Below are 15,131 nucleotides of genomic sequence, written 5' to 3'. Positions count from 1 at the left end.
AGCTGCTAATGTGTGCTCTTTCTAGTTTCCTTTTGGAGGCACTCAGAGCTATGAGTTTTCCTCTTAGAAATGCTTTCATTGCGTCCCATAAGTTTGGGTATGTTGTGGCTTCATTTTCATTGAACTCTAAAAAGTCCTTAATTTCTTTCTTTATTCCTTCCTTGACCAAGGTATCATTGAGAAGAGTGTTGTTCAGTTTCCACGTGAAGGTTGGCTTTCTATTATTTATTTTGTTATTGAAGATCAGCCTTAGTCCATGGTGATCTGATAGGATGCATGGGACAATTTCAATGTTTTTGTATCTGTTGAGTCCTGTTTTGTGCCCAATTACGTGGTCAATTTTGGAGAAGGTACCATGAGGTGCTGAGAAGAAGGTGTATCCTTTTGTTTTAGGGTAAAATGTTCTGTAGATATCTGCCAGATCCATTTGATCCATAACTTCTGTTAGTTTCACTGTGTCCCTGTTTAGTTTCTGTTTCCATGATCTGTCCATTGGTGAAAGTGGTGTGTTGAAGTCTCCCACTATTATTGTATGAGGTGCAATGTGTGCTTTGAGATTTACTAAAGTTTCTTTAATGAATGAGGCTGCCTTTGTATTTGGAGCATAGATATTCAGGATTGATAGTTCCTCTTGGAGGATTTTACCTTTGATGAGTATGAAGTGCCCCTCCCTGTCTTTTTTGATGACTTTGGGTTGGAAGTCAATCTTATCTGATATTAGAATGGCTACTCCAGCTTGTTTCTTCAGACCATTTGCTTGGAAAATTGTTTTCCAGCCTTTCATTCTGAGGTAGTGTCTATCTTTTTCTCTGAGATGAGTTTCTTGTAAGCAGCAAAATGTTGGGTCTTGTTTGTGTAGCCAGTTTGTTAGTCTATGTCTTTTTATCGGGGAGTTGAGTCCATTGATATTAAGAGATATTAAGGAAAAGTAATTGTTGTTTCCTGTTATTTTTGTTGTTAACGTTGGCATTCTGTTCTTGTGGCTGTCTTCTTTTAGGTTTGTTGAGGGATTACCTTCTTGTTGTTTCTAGGGCGTGGTTCCTGTCCTTGTATTGGTTTTTTTCTGTTATTATCCTTTGAAGGGCTGGATTCGTGGAGAGATAATGTGTGAATTTGGTTTTGTCGTGGAATACTTTGGTTTCTCCATCTATGTTAATTGAGAGTTTGGCTGGGTATAGTAGCTTGGGCTGGAATTTGTGTTCTTTTAGTGTCTGTATAACATCTGTCCAGGATCTTCTGGCTTTCATAGTCTCTGGTGAAAAATCTGGTGTAATTCTGATAGGCTTGCCTTTATATGTTACTTGGCCTTTTTCTCTTACTGCTTTTAGTATTCTATCTTTATTTAGTGCATTTGTTGTTCTGATTATTATGTGTCGGGAGGTATTTCTTTTCTGGTCCAGCCTATTTGGAGTTCTGTAGGCTTCTTGTATGTTCATGGGCATCTCTTTCTTTAGATTTGGGAAGTTTTCTTCTATAATTTTGTTGAAGATGTTTGCTGGTCCTTTGAGTTGAAAATCTTCATTCTCATCCACTCCTATTATCCGTAGGTTTGGTCTTCTCATTGTGTCCTGTATTTCCTGGATGTTTTGAGTTAGGATCTTTTTGCATTTTCCATTTTCCTTGATTGTTGTGCCCATGTTCTCTATGGAATCTTCTGCACCTGAGATTCTCTCTTCCATCTCTTGTATTCTGTTGCTGATGCTTGCATCTATGGTTCCAGATTTCTTTCCTAGGGTTTCTATCTCCAGTGTTGCCTCATTTTGGGTTTTCTTTATTGTGTCTACTTCCCTTTTTAGGTCTAGTATGGTTTTGTTCATTTCCATCATCTGATTGGATGTGTTTTCCTGTTTCTCTTTAAGGACTTCTACCAGTTTGGTTGTGTTTTCCTGTTTTTCTTTAAGGACTTGTAACTCTTTAGCCATGTTCTCCTGTAGTTCTTTAAAGTCCTTCTTGATGTCCTCTACCATCATCATGAGATATGCTTTTAAATCCAGGTCTAGTTTTTCAGGTGTGTTGGGGTGCCCTGGACTGGGCGAAGTGGGAGTGCTGGGTCCTGATGATGGTGAGTGGTCTTGGTTTCTGTTAGTAAGATTCTTACCTTTACCTCTCGCCATCTGGTAATCTCTGGAGTTGTTATAGTTGTCTCTGTTCAGAGGTTGTTCTTCTGGGGATTCTGAGTATCCTCTGTCAGCAGACCTGTACAGACTAAGTTCGGCGGAGTCCCGGAGCCAAGATGGCGCTCCCTGCAGGGCAGGTCACTGTTCTCCGGCTGGGAGGGTGTCGGATGTCTGCGGCCCCAAAAGGGTGCTGCCTCAGCGGTTCTGTGGCTCCCGCCTGTCCCAGAAGCTGTCTGCCTCTGTGGTCCTCACTCTGACCTGTACAGACTAAGTTCGGCGGAGTCCCGGAGCCAAGATGGCGCTCCCTGCAGGGCAGGTCACTGTCCTCCGACTGGGAGGGTGCCGGATGTCTGCGGCCCCTAAAGGGTGCTGCCTCAGCAGCTCTGTGGCTCCCGCCTGTCCCAGAAGCCGTCTGCCCCCGTGGTCCCCACTCTGACCTGTAGAGACTAAGCTCGGCGGAGTCCCGGAGCCAAGATGGCGCTCCCTGCAGGGCAGGTCACTGTCCTCCGACTGGGAGGGTGCCGGATGTCTGCAGCCCCAAAAGGGTGCTGCCTCAGCGGCTCTGTGGCTCCCGCCTGTCCCAGAAGCTGTCTGCCTCTGTGGTCCTCACTCTAACCTGTAGACTAAGTTCGGCGGAGTCCCGGAGCCAAGATGGCGCTCTCTGCAGGGCTGGTCTCTGTCCTCCGGCTGGGAGGGTGCCGGAAGTCTGCGGCCCCAAAAGGGTGCTGCCTCAGCGGCTCTGTGGCTCCTGCCTGTCCCAGAAGCTGTCTGCCTCTGTGGTCCCCACTCTGACCTGTACAGACTAAGTTCGGCGGAGTCCCGGAGCCAAGATGGCGCTCCCTGCAGGGCAGGTCACTGTCCTCCAACTGGGAGGGTGCCGGATGTCTGCGGCCCCTAAAGGGTGCTGCCTCAGCAGCTCTGTGGCTCCCGCCTGTCCCAGAAGCCGTCTGCCCCCGTGGTCCCCACTCTGACCTGTAGAGACTAAGCTCGGCGGAGTCCCGGAGCCAAGATGGCGCTCCCTGCAGGGCAGGTCACTGTCCTTCGACTGGGAGGGTGCCAGATGTCTGCGGCCCCAAAAGGGTGCTGCCTCAGCGGCTCTGTGGCTCCCGCCTGTCCCAGAAGCTGTCTGCCTCTGTGGTCCTCACTCTAACCTGTAGACTAAGTTCGGCGGAGTCCCCACTCCCACTTTTTGACCCTGGCGTTCCCCTGTACTGGGGCATATAAAGTTTGCAAGTCCAATGGGCCTCTCTTTCCACAGGTGATACATATGCAGCTACTTATGACTGCTTTAGATTTTATAAACAGTCCCTCCAATACCTTCTGAATGGTTTAATAAAAAGTTGAGTGGCCAATAGCAAACTAGGAAAGGATGGATGGGACTTCTGAGCTGAGACAGAAACTCTGGAAAAGAATCAGGTGAGAATTTGCCAACCAGACTCAGAGGAAGAAGCAAGTGCCAGTACTCAGTAAGGAGCCTCATGGCAGAATGTAGATTAGTATAAATGGGACAAATTAAATATAAGAGCTAGTTTGGAAAAAGTCAAAATGGCCAAGCATTCATAATTAACAAAAGATCTCCATATATCTGGCCAGCTAGACAGTCCAGGAATAATAAACATTTAGCCTGATACTCAGTATTTTATTATGAATGCACACCACCAACAATGAGCACAAAAAGAAAAGGCTGTTATATACGACAGCATCTTCTCAGATGCTCAGCACAAATAAGTGGAAATGAATGTATTCACAATTAAAAAAAATGTTTTTCATCAAAAGGCCATTTGTTTTAGGTGAATCAACTACCTGACTGATGCTACAGGGCTGGTGTATCACTTAATCTGTGGCAGAGCCCTTCTTCTACCAAGGATGTCATCCTTCAATGTGAGTGACAGTCTCCCAGCCACTCTCATTCTGACAGGGATCCCAGGGCTGGAGTTCATCCACCTCTGGATTGCCATCCCCTTCTGCGTCATGTATGTAGTAGCTCTGCTTGGGAATGCTGCCCTCATCCTTATCATTGGGACAGAGAGTGTGCTTCACACACCCATGTGCCTCTTCCTCTGCCTTCTCTCACTCACTGACCTGGCTCTCAGCTCCACCATTGTTCCCAAGACACTTTCCATTCTGTGGTTACATGCTGGAGAGATTTCCATTGATGGATGCCTAGCTCAGATGTTTTGTGTCCACTCCATCTATGCCTTGGAGTCTTCTGTTCTTCTAGCCATGGCCTTTGATCGATATGTAGCTATCTGCAACCCACTGAGATACACAGTCATTCTCAACCATACAGTCATAGGACAAATTGGCTTTGCTGGCATAGTTTGTAGTGTGGCTTTTGCCTCCCCTCTCATCTTTTTGCTGAGGCGATTGCCCTACTGTGGTCACCGTGTCATGACTCACACATACTGTGAGCATATGGGCATTGCTATGCTTGCCTGTGCCAACATCATTGTCAGCATTGTCTATGGGTTGACTGTAGCGTTGTTGGTTATAGGCCTGGATTCCAACCTCATTGCCATCTCCTATGGCTTCATTCTCCAGGCTGTCTTCTGACTTCCATCTAAAGATGCCAGGCACAAGGCTCTGAGTACCTGTGGATCTCACCTTGGTGTCATTCTGGTTTTCTACACCCCTGCTTTCTTCTCCTTCCTCACCCACCGCTTTGGTCACAATCGAGTTCCCAAGCATGTGCATATCTTCCTGGCTAACCTCTATGTGCTGGTGCCTCCCATGCTCAATCTCATCATCTACGGAGCAAGAACCAAGGAGATTCGGAGTCGGCTTCTAAAACTGCTTTGCTTAGAGAAAGGCTCGGTGTGAATTCTGAGCAGAGGTTGAAGATGATGAAAGCAAAATAGACATGGGCAGGTGAGTCCTCTAGATAAAATCATTTGGATGAGATCCATGATGTGTTAATGACAGTATGGCATGGGGAGAACTGCTGGAAGAAACAGCAGTAGTCTGGTGAATGTGGTTTGTTAAACATCACAATAAGGTACTCCCACCACCACCACCACCATTCTCACACCATCAGATTATATTAGTTTTCTGAATGAAGACCAAAGTGTGGACACTTTGCCCCTTCTTAGAAATGGGAACAAAACACCCATGGAAGGAGTTACAGAGACAAAATTTGGAGCTGTGACGAAGGGATGGACCATCTAGTGATTGCCATATGCAGGGATCCATCCCATAATCAGCTTCCAAACGCTGACACCATTGCATACACTAGCAAGATTTTGCTGGAAGGACCCAGATGTAGCTGTCTCTTGTGAGACTGTGCCGGGGCCTAGCAAACACAGAGGTGGATGATCACAGTCAGCTATTGGATGGATCACACAGCCCCCAATGGAGGAGCTAGAGAAGTTACCCAGGGAGCTGAAGGGAACTGCAACCCTATAGGTGGAACAACAGTGTGAACTGACCAGTACCCCGGAGCTCTTGTCTCTAGCTACATATGTATCAAAAGATGGCCTAGTCGGCCATCACTGCAAAGAGAGGCCCATTGGACTTGCAGACTTTATGTGCCCCAGTGCAGGGGAACCCCAGGGCCAAAAAGGGGGAGTGGGTGGGTAGGGGATGGGGGGGAGGGGATGGGGGACTTTTGGGATAGCATTGAAAATGTAAACGAGGAAAATACCTAATAAAAAATAAATTTTAAAAAAAGGAGATAGAATTTGCTAGATGGAGATGAAAGAGAAGGCAAAGGAGGAGGAGCAGGGAGAGAAGGAAGAGGAGGTGTGTTCTGAAGAGAATACTCTATTTCAAGGTTGGCACAAAAATGGGGGATCAAAATGGCATTCAGAGTGAATGTAAAAGTGCTAGGTCTTGGATGCAGCCACAAGTCTGAAAGAGCACATGGGTTTAAATGTGTTCTTCCTCACCTGCTTTTCAGCTATGGGACAGTTGCAAGATCTTCTTCTATCAAGTAAGGTCAGCTTTGAAAATGGGACAATGGAAATACTTTGGGGATTGTGTTAAGGACTAAATAAATTACTGAGTGTGTACCCCAAATCTGGAATGGTGCCTAAAATATAGAAGGTTTAGTAAACAAAAGTAAATTATACAACTTATTTAACCTCAAAACATTATTAGATTTTTATATAAGACTTTTTGCATAATACTTCTTAAATAATCTCCCAACAGATAATTATTATGATTCTTTTATAAGATCTATATAAAATAGACAATAATTGATATGCTGTGTGCTTAATAAATTGTATTTTCTTCTAATACATTTCTTGCCCTACATTTCTGAGTTTTATTTTCTTTTAGTAGCAAATTCACCCTCATTAAACACTTAAGAAAACTTATTTGGTTTGCATTTCCCTGATGACCAAGGATGTTGAGCAGTTATTTAGGTGCTTCTCATCCATTTGGTATTCCTCAGTTAAGAATTCTCTGTATAGCTCTGTACCCCAAATTTTTAATAGGTTATTTGGTTCTCTGGAGTCTAACTTCTTGAGTTCTTTGTATATATTGGATATTAGCTCTCTATCAAATGTAGGGTTGGTAAAGGTCTTTTCCCAATCTGTTGGTTACCATTTTGTCCTATTGGCAGTGTCCTTTGCCTTACAGAAGCTTTACAAGGCCTCATTTTATGAGGCCCCATTTGTCAATTCTTGATCTTAGCGCGTAAGCCATTGGTGTTCTGTTTAGGAAATTTTCCCTTGTGCCCATGTGCTTGAGGCTCTTTCCCACTGTCTTTTCTATTAGTTTCAGTGTATCTGGTTTTATGTGGAAGCCTTGATCCACTTGGAATTGAGCTTCATACAGGGAGATAAGAATTTTCATGCTTCCACATGTTGACCTCCAGTTGAAGCAGCACCATTTATTGAAAATGCTGTCTTTTTTCCACTGGATGGTTTTAGCTCCTTTGTCAAAGATCAAGTGACCATAGGTATGTGGGTTCATTTCTGGGTCTTCAATTATTTTCTGTTGATCTACCTGCCTGTCACAGTACCAATACCATGCAGTTTTTATCCCAATTGCTCTGTAGTACAGCTTGAGGTCAGAGATGGTGATTGCACCATGCACATATGGGCAGCTTTAACTGGACTCATTAAGGGTGTGTGTGTGTGTGTGTGTGTGTGTGTGTGTGTGTGTGTGTGTGTGTGAAAGAGGGAGAGAGAGATAGAGAGACAGAGACAGAGACAGAGGCATAGAGGTAAAGACAAAGGAATGTTGGTAGGAAAGGAGGGAGATACAGGGGAAGTCTGGAAGAAGTTAAATTGAAGGTGGACAGTTTTTTGGACATGATCAAAACATACTGTATCTATGTGTAAAATTTTCAAAAAATGTAGAAATAAAAGAAAAATTTAATAGATTGTATTCATTTATGGTATATAACACAAAGTTCTGAAGTGTAATGTACATTTCTAGTGTACATGGGCACTATGGCATGACTAAATTAAGCTATTTTATATGGAACAACTCATACACCTGACATCCATTTATGAGAACATTCTTATTGACTTCTTAAACATTATCAAGTATTTAATGTATTCCTGTTAATTATGCTCAACATATTATATCACAGATATCTTGAAGTTATTCTTCTTTTATAATTAAATTTTTATTTTCTAATGAGAAATAGGGTATGGATGGAAAAGGTGGTGGGAAGGAACTGGGAGGAGTGCGGGTGGGGACTGGAATCAGAATATATTATATGGATAAAAATCTATTTTCAGTAAAAGAAAAAAATTGAAATTCAAAAAAAAATGGCACTGCCATTGGCTGGCAAGGGGCAGTAGCAGGTGGAATTCATGTGTGTTACTGGTAAGAATTATTTTGCAGACTTTAAAAAAAAAGAAGAAAGGGAAATAATTAAGTAGATATTTCTTTAAGAGCCATAAACAGATCTGTGTTCGATGAGGGCAAACTTTTGAACTAGAACTTCAGCTCTCAGGAGTTTATTAGACAACTATAGTTTAGTATCATCTCCTACAGAGATTCAGTGTAAATGATGATGTCTTCTGGTGATACATCAACCTCTGGACATGGACCCAGCCTGCTATGGATACACAATTAGAATGTTCTGAAGATTGGCTAGAGAGATAGCTCAGAGGTTAAGAGCATTGATAGCTCTTCCAAAGGTCCTGAGTTCAAATCCCAGCAAACACATGGTGGCTCACAGCCATCCATGAGATCAGACGCCCTCTTCTGGTGTGTCTGAAGACAGCTACAGTGTACTTACATATAATAATAAATCTTCAGGCTGGTGCAAGCAGAGGTCCTGAGTTCAGTTCCCAGCAACCACATGAAGGCTCACAACCATCTGTACAGCTACAGTGTACTCATATATATTAAATAAATAAATAAATCTTTAGAATGTTTTGAAGCTTGTAAGTACTTCAGTGTTCCCTTTAGCAGCACATACGGAAAATTGGAATTATTCAGAGTAGGTTAGTATGGCCCCCCACATAAAGAAAAGCATGTATTTCTGAAGCAGCCTGTATGGAAAGGTGTCCAGGGAGAGTAGACCATGAAGAACATGAGGGAATGTAAGCAACAGTAGATAGGGTCAGTACTTTATATATTTTATGGAAATATCACATGAAACTCACTAAATTGTGTGAGTAATTCATGTTAATAAAGATATTCCTCAGCTTCTCAGTCTTATCTTTGGGAGATCACTTTGTCTCCTCCAACTGTTCTGAAGTCACAGGGGACTACACAGTTAACACTGTATAATTGCCTTTAAAAGTCACCCATGGGAAAAGATCTTCCACATAGGATAAGCTCTGGATCCTGCCACATTTAGACAGAATTGCAGACAGGGTTTTCAAGGGAAGCAGCAGAGAACCAAGCATCAAAGTCACAGTAAAGGACACCATAAGCGCTGCACCCATGTCTGCTCTCTCTGAGTGGCAACAGGTCACTAGTTCTGACTGTGACCCCAAGTTCTAGTTGACATGCACCTACAGAGCTCAAAAATTGAGGATGGGATAGGATGAGGAAAGATTACGATGCACAAAAATCTCTGATATTAGCAAAATTCAGGCATTTTGTATATAGAAACTTTATAGACTAACACAAGCCATTATTTAATAGCTAATTTTATATCCAGCTAGTTCTGAAAAAGTTGACCCTAACAATATTTTCACCATTTTCACTTTGTTTTGAAAGAATAAAATTTTCAGAGATCTTTAACTGTTAATACTATTGATATCATCACTAAACACAGAAAGAGAAAGGGAGAGGGGGAGGGAGAATACATACACAGATATCCACAAACATACATGCACACACACACACTATATGTATATTTGGTGGCAAAGAACACTACTGGGATAAAAAGCATGAGGTATGCTATATATGAGGAAACAGCTTTGGTCAGACTTGGTGTGATTACCAGGTGAGTCACTTGCCAGTTTCATGATCTTAAGCCATAATCTACAGTGTACTCGGATTCCTAAAATGAAACTTAGAATATCATGCATATTTCACAATTGTATCGTAAGTACAAGTTCTTTGCTCAGGCTGGCACACAGCAGCAGTGGCTTGAATGTTATTCCTCCCTTCATATCATCCATTCAGCATTTGGCACAAACACAATGGGAATCATGGCCACTACCTTCACGTAAACTCTAAGGTGCAATAAGCTGTGACGGGGACTTTGTCTTCACCGAGAATGCTTAGGCAAATACCCACATGCTCACATCCTCAAAACTCAGTAGATGACACTTAATGACAAAATAACAATATTATATACACATATTTGTTTGTCTTCTTGAGAAGATATACCTAGAGAAGATACTCATTATTCAATTAAAAACTGCTATCAAATGTATAATGAAATATTTTAATATTATACTCTTAATAGGATTTAGTTTCATAAAATAATAGTTATCAACATATCTTTTCTTACGTTAAAAACTACAGGAAAGTATAACAAAACTGATTTCAAGTTTTAACATGCTTCATATTTAATTATAAAATATCACTCAAATTATTCTACATATGTTTACACAATGTATTGCTTGCTCTTCTGTTGCTGTGATAAAACACCAAGGGCAACTTAAGAGGAAGCATATTTTGGCATAAAGTCCAGAGGGATGAGAGTCCATGTTGGCACGTTGGCAGAGTAGAGTCACTCACCAAACAGCAAACATTGCAGCAGCAACAGTTTCTGTGGAACTGCAGAAGCAGATAGTTCATATCTTGGGCCATAAACATGAAGCAGAGAGAGTGAATTGGAAGTAGGTAAGGCTTTTTATCTCAAAGCCCATCCCCAGCAGTGTACTTCATCCAGCACAGGTGCATCACACCTAAACCTTCCCAAACAGCTCCAGCAACAGGATGCCAAGTGTTCACGTGTCAGAGACCATACCCAAGACATTTCTCATTCAAGCCACAACACACAGGTAGCAAAGATCACTGTCTTGCCAGCTCTAAACCAGCCTCTAGGCTCTGGTTAAGATGGCTCGGCTGGGACTATATTTTTCCTTTACCAGCCAGCTGCCTGTCATGACTCAGCAACAGGAAGCCTTAAAGGCAGCCTGGAAAGGCAAAAGACTGCAAGGGGTGACTCTTACTGTCCATATCTTACTTTTGCCATATCATTCAAACACCTAACTTTTTTTAAAATTTTATTTAATCTTTCCTTTGTTTGTTTTTTACACTCCAGGGTTTATCCCCCTCCTGGTTCACCCTCTGAATGCTCCCCATCCCATACCTCCTCCGCACCACCCTGTCTCCACAAGAATGTTTTCACACCCCACGCCCCACCAGACCTCTAAACTCCCTGGTGTCTCCAGTCTCTTGAGGATTAGAGAACTTAACTTTTTACTAGCAACATTAGTTGATTTTTCAATTTCTCCCTTCTAGCTAACCTCATTACACCAGCGTACCATATTGCCCTACAGAGTCTAGGGTATTGGTTGCAGACAACCAAAATTATTATTATTAATATTATTAATATTATGATGATTATTATTAATGTTTCCCTTTCCAGTCCCCCTCACAGAATTCTTAAAACTGTTGCTAACCTCTAGCTGTGGCACACACCCTATATGGCAGAACCGAAAGTCATTCATAGCCAAGTTCTTTATGTAAACCATGTAAACTAAAAGATAAAGACAGTAACAGTTATCCCTTCTCAATCTTTTGCCTTCCCAGGCTTCCTGTAAGACCTCCTGTTACCATCTTATGACAGGCAGCTGGCTGGTAAAGGGAAACTATAGTTCTTCCTGCTTACCACTTAATTTAAATAAAATTAAAAGTGACTGATATTGGGAGCTATTAAGACAACACTATTGTCCTGATCTCTAAATTGGGCCTCTCCCCCGAGAAGAAAAGGGGGTCAAAAGCGAGCCACTGACACACTGATTCTGAGAACAACCACAGAATGTTCCACTGATGTCCTGACCACACCCTGATACCACCAAGTTCCTGCTTCCCCGTGTAGCTGCCAAAAGAAAAAAATTTCTATTGCCCCCCCTCCCACTGATAAGTACTTCTCCTTTTGCTTGTATTGCCCCACCCCTCCCGCTGGTAAGTATCTGTACTTCCCCTTTTGCTTGTGCATTTAAACCTTGGGCCTGGCTAATACATTGGGGTCTTGATGCAATTCAGAACGTTTCCGTGTCGTTATTGGCACAAGACCCTCGTCTCTCTCTACCCCCCATTTGGTTCTTAGGAGAAGGTCCCCTCGAGACCCTCGAATAACTGGACCTGCTGGACGGGTCAGACTGAATGTGAACTATCTTCCATTTCAATCAATCTTGGACACGGGAAATAAATTGAAAGAAAAGAATAACTAATTGAAGTTATATTCATCTAATTAGGAAAAAATGTTTCCTGGAATATTTGTTTCTCTTTCTAATAATGGACGAACTGAGAAATTTTTCCAATAGTTAATGCAGCATTGTAATAATTATACTAATAGTTTAACATGAAAAGCCTTTTGTTAAAAGGAATGAAAGAAAGAATATGTATATATATATATATATATATATATATATATATACATACACACACACACATATATATGTGTATATGTATATATATGTTTAGTAAGCATGATCATAATTAAATATTCAAGGAAAATTCAGTGGAATAATGAACCCCTTCAAGTCAAAACAATACATTTTTCATAGTTAACCAAGGTCTATCTGTTTATAATTTGATAATGATGACTTAGAAATTTCTAGTCTATAAATATTTCAGAAATTGTGGAAATGACTCAGTTGGTAAGTGCTTGTTATAGTTAGCATGAGGACACAAATCTAAGTCCCATCACCAATGTAAAAAGTCAGACATGATGTCAGCATCTGTAACCTCAGGGCAGGGGTATCTATACGAGACAGTCTCGGGCTGGCTAGTCACACCAGCATAGCCAATTAGTGAAAGATCCTGTCTTAGAAAATGAGGTGGAAGCCAGGCATGATGTCATACACCTCTAAATCCCAGCACTAGAGAGGCAGAGGCAAGTGGATCTCTGTGAATTCAGGACCAGTCTGCTCTACAGTGGCATTTTGAGGCCAACCAGGACAACATAGTGAGATGATGATAACAATAATAATAATAATAATAATAATAATAATAAATAGTAACAAGGTTGTTTGCAAGGGAAGAGGCAGCAAAATTTGACCTCTGACCTCCACACACATGTCATACATATGCATACAACCAAAAAATGTTATTGATTTTTTTTAAATAATCATGTGACCATTTAACCCCAATGATCTGTGCTCTCGAGTGAAACACACACACACACACACACACACACAGCCTTATATTTTAATATACCTTAGAGAGTTCAATGGCTGGGCAACTTCCTAACCTCCACATGGCTAACTCCCCTTCAGTATTCCTATCTTATTACTAAAATCTGTATTTCATCTTTGCTGCTCCAGACCCAGACCTGCAGCCACTCAGCTGCATTCTCTTGAACCTACATGATGACTATCTCTCTGTCTTCTGCACCTCTCAGGACTGTTGTGTCTCTTCTTTTGTTATGTCATGGCAGCTAATCTCTCCTTCCTCCTTGGGTCCCTTGCCCAGCAATCCTAAAAGTTCTGGCTTTGTCTCTCTGCTCAGCCATTGGCCACCAGCAACTTTATTTACCAATCAAAAACAAATGGGGTGCAGGGTTCCCTTAGTTTCTTACATGCAGATGTGTGGATTCTCATGCAATTGGGGGGACCAGATTAATATAATACAAGCAGCACAAGACCAAATCTACAACAACTACATCCTTTAGGAATAAGTACCTAAATTTTGTAAGGCTACTGCTTTGGAGTAATTTGAGAAGAGAATATATGTTGAAAAGGAAATCAAGAAGGAAAATTGATGGATCCTGGGACAGAGCTTTGATGAACATAGATCAGGGCCTGGTGGGTGGCAAAAGCCATGAAATTCAGGGGATCTGACTGGAATAAAATGCTACCCAACCAGAACTGGTTCATGACACACCCTGGTACCAGTGGTGAAAATGCTCAGGAAGGCCCTGTGCTCTGCATAATTCCCTGTTGTCATTGTCATGAAGTCCATGCTCTCATCATTGACTATGCATTTGTTTGTTTCTACTGAAAATAGAACTTTCCCATACAATATATTCTGATTATGGTTCCCTTCCCTCAACTCCTTCCAGATTTGTCTCACATCACCTCCCATCCAAATCTACCTCTTCTCTCTCTCTCTCTCTCTCTCTCTCTCTCTCTCTCTCTCTCTCTCTCTCTCTCTCTCTCTCATTTAAAAAAAAACAGTTACCTTTAAAAAGATAATGACATAAAATAAAAAAAACAAGCCAGAATAGGACAAAACAAACAAGGGAAGAAAGGAGCTAAAGAAAAGGCACAAGAAACACATATAGATGCAGAAATATACACATTTGCATGCAAAATCAGAAACTGAAATATACACCAAAGACCTGTATGGGGAGGAAAGACCTTCAAAAATACTATTGAGTTTATTTTGTGTTGGCCATCTACTGCTGGGCATAGATGGAGGTTGGTGGAAAACAAGTTTCCTGTGTGAGTGGTTATCAGTTGGAGGTAGTTTGTGGGTTAGGGATGGGGGCTGGTGTGCACTTCCCCTCTCAGCAGTGGGACCCTATCTGGCTTAGACCTGGTGTAGGTCTTGTGCATGCTGATTATGCATATTTTTATATTATGTTTAGAAATGTTTTGTCCACATGTTTGTCTATGCACCACATGTATGTAGCTTCCTCAGGAGCCAGAAGTGAGTATCATATTCCCTGGAGCTAAATTTACAGTTGCGAGATGCCATGTGGGTGTCAAGAATCAAACCAAGGTATTCTTGAAGAGCAGCCAATAATCAACTGCTGAGCCACCTCTCCGGGCCATTTAACTGTGTGTTGTTAAGTGGCATCTGTTAACACAATGCCATTCACAGACATTTACTACTTTCTTCACATAAATCTTTCATCCTGGCCACAGAATGTTAATGAACCATGATAACTAGGCATTCAAGAAAACACAGAATGAAAGAAAGAAGGGAGTCAAGCAGAGAAGACAGACATGGGAGCACAGAGAGCACAGACATGGGAGTTAATTTCCACTTCCCTTCAAAGGTTACTGCTAGTTTTCTCACTCAGTTTTTTCCTTCATTTATCAAAGTGTCACTTTCTCTTTCTCCCTCAAGATAAACACAGCAGGGACCTCAGAGGAGGAGGACACCTGAGTCTTTACTCTTGAGCATTGAAGAACAAAGCAAGTTTCTCTTAATGAGCCAGGTGACCAAAGAGGCTGGAATACAGAGCTGATCTGAAGACATTCAGGGAGTTCAGAAAACTTTAAAAGAGGCCAATTCAACAGGAATGATGCTAAGCATTCACACTCTCTTACACCACACTCACCTGAATCTGCAAGGATACAGCCCTTCCACACCTCCAAACAAAGCTTCAACCACAGGGTATGTCTGGTCAAACCCTTTTACCTCCTCTTTCTCTCCCAAGCAACTCAGCATTCATGTAACACATCTCAGAGTAGCTGTGCTCCCACACAGTGCTCCTTGACCGAGATCTACATTCAGCACTCTCTGCCAAAA

The 15,131-nt window shown here is 41.9% G+C and overlaps 1 pseudogene; it reads left to right on the top strand.

Moving 5' to 3' along the window:
• The first annotated feature begins 3,983 nt into the window (after positions 1-3,983).
• Positions 3,984-4,937, top strand: LOC110298875 (olfactory receptor 52D1-like; annotated as a pseudogene).
• Positions 4,938-15,131: the final 10,194 nt, after the last annotated feature.

Source organism: Mus caroli, unplaced genomic scaffold (genome assembly GCF_978045245.1).
Source record: "Mus caroli unplaced genomic scaffold, Mus_caroli_1 scaffold_8, whole genome shotgun sequence".
Taxonomy (NCBI): domain Eukaryota; kingdom Metazoa; phylum Chordata; class Mammalia; order Rodentia; family Muridae; genus Mus; species Mus caroli.
This window is presented reverse-complemented; position numbering and strand designations above follow the sequence as displayed.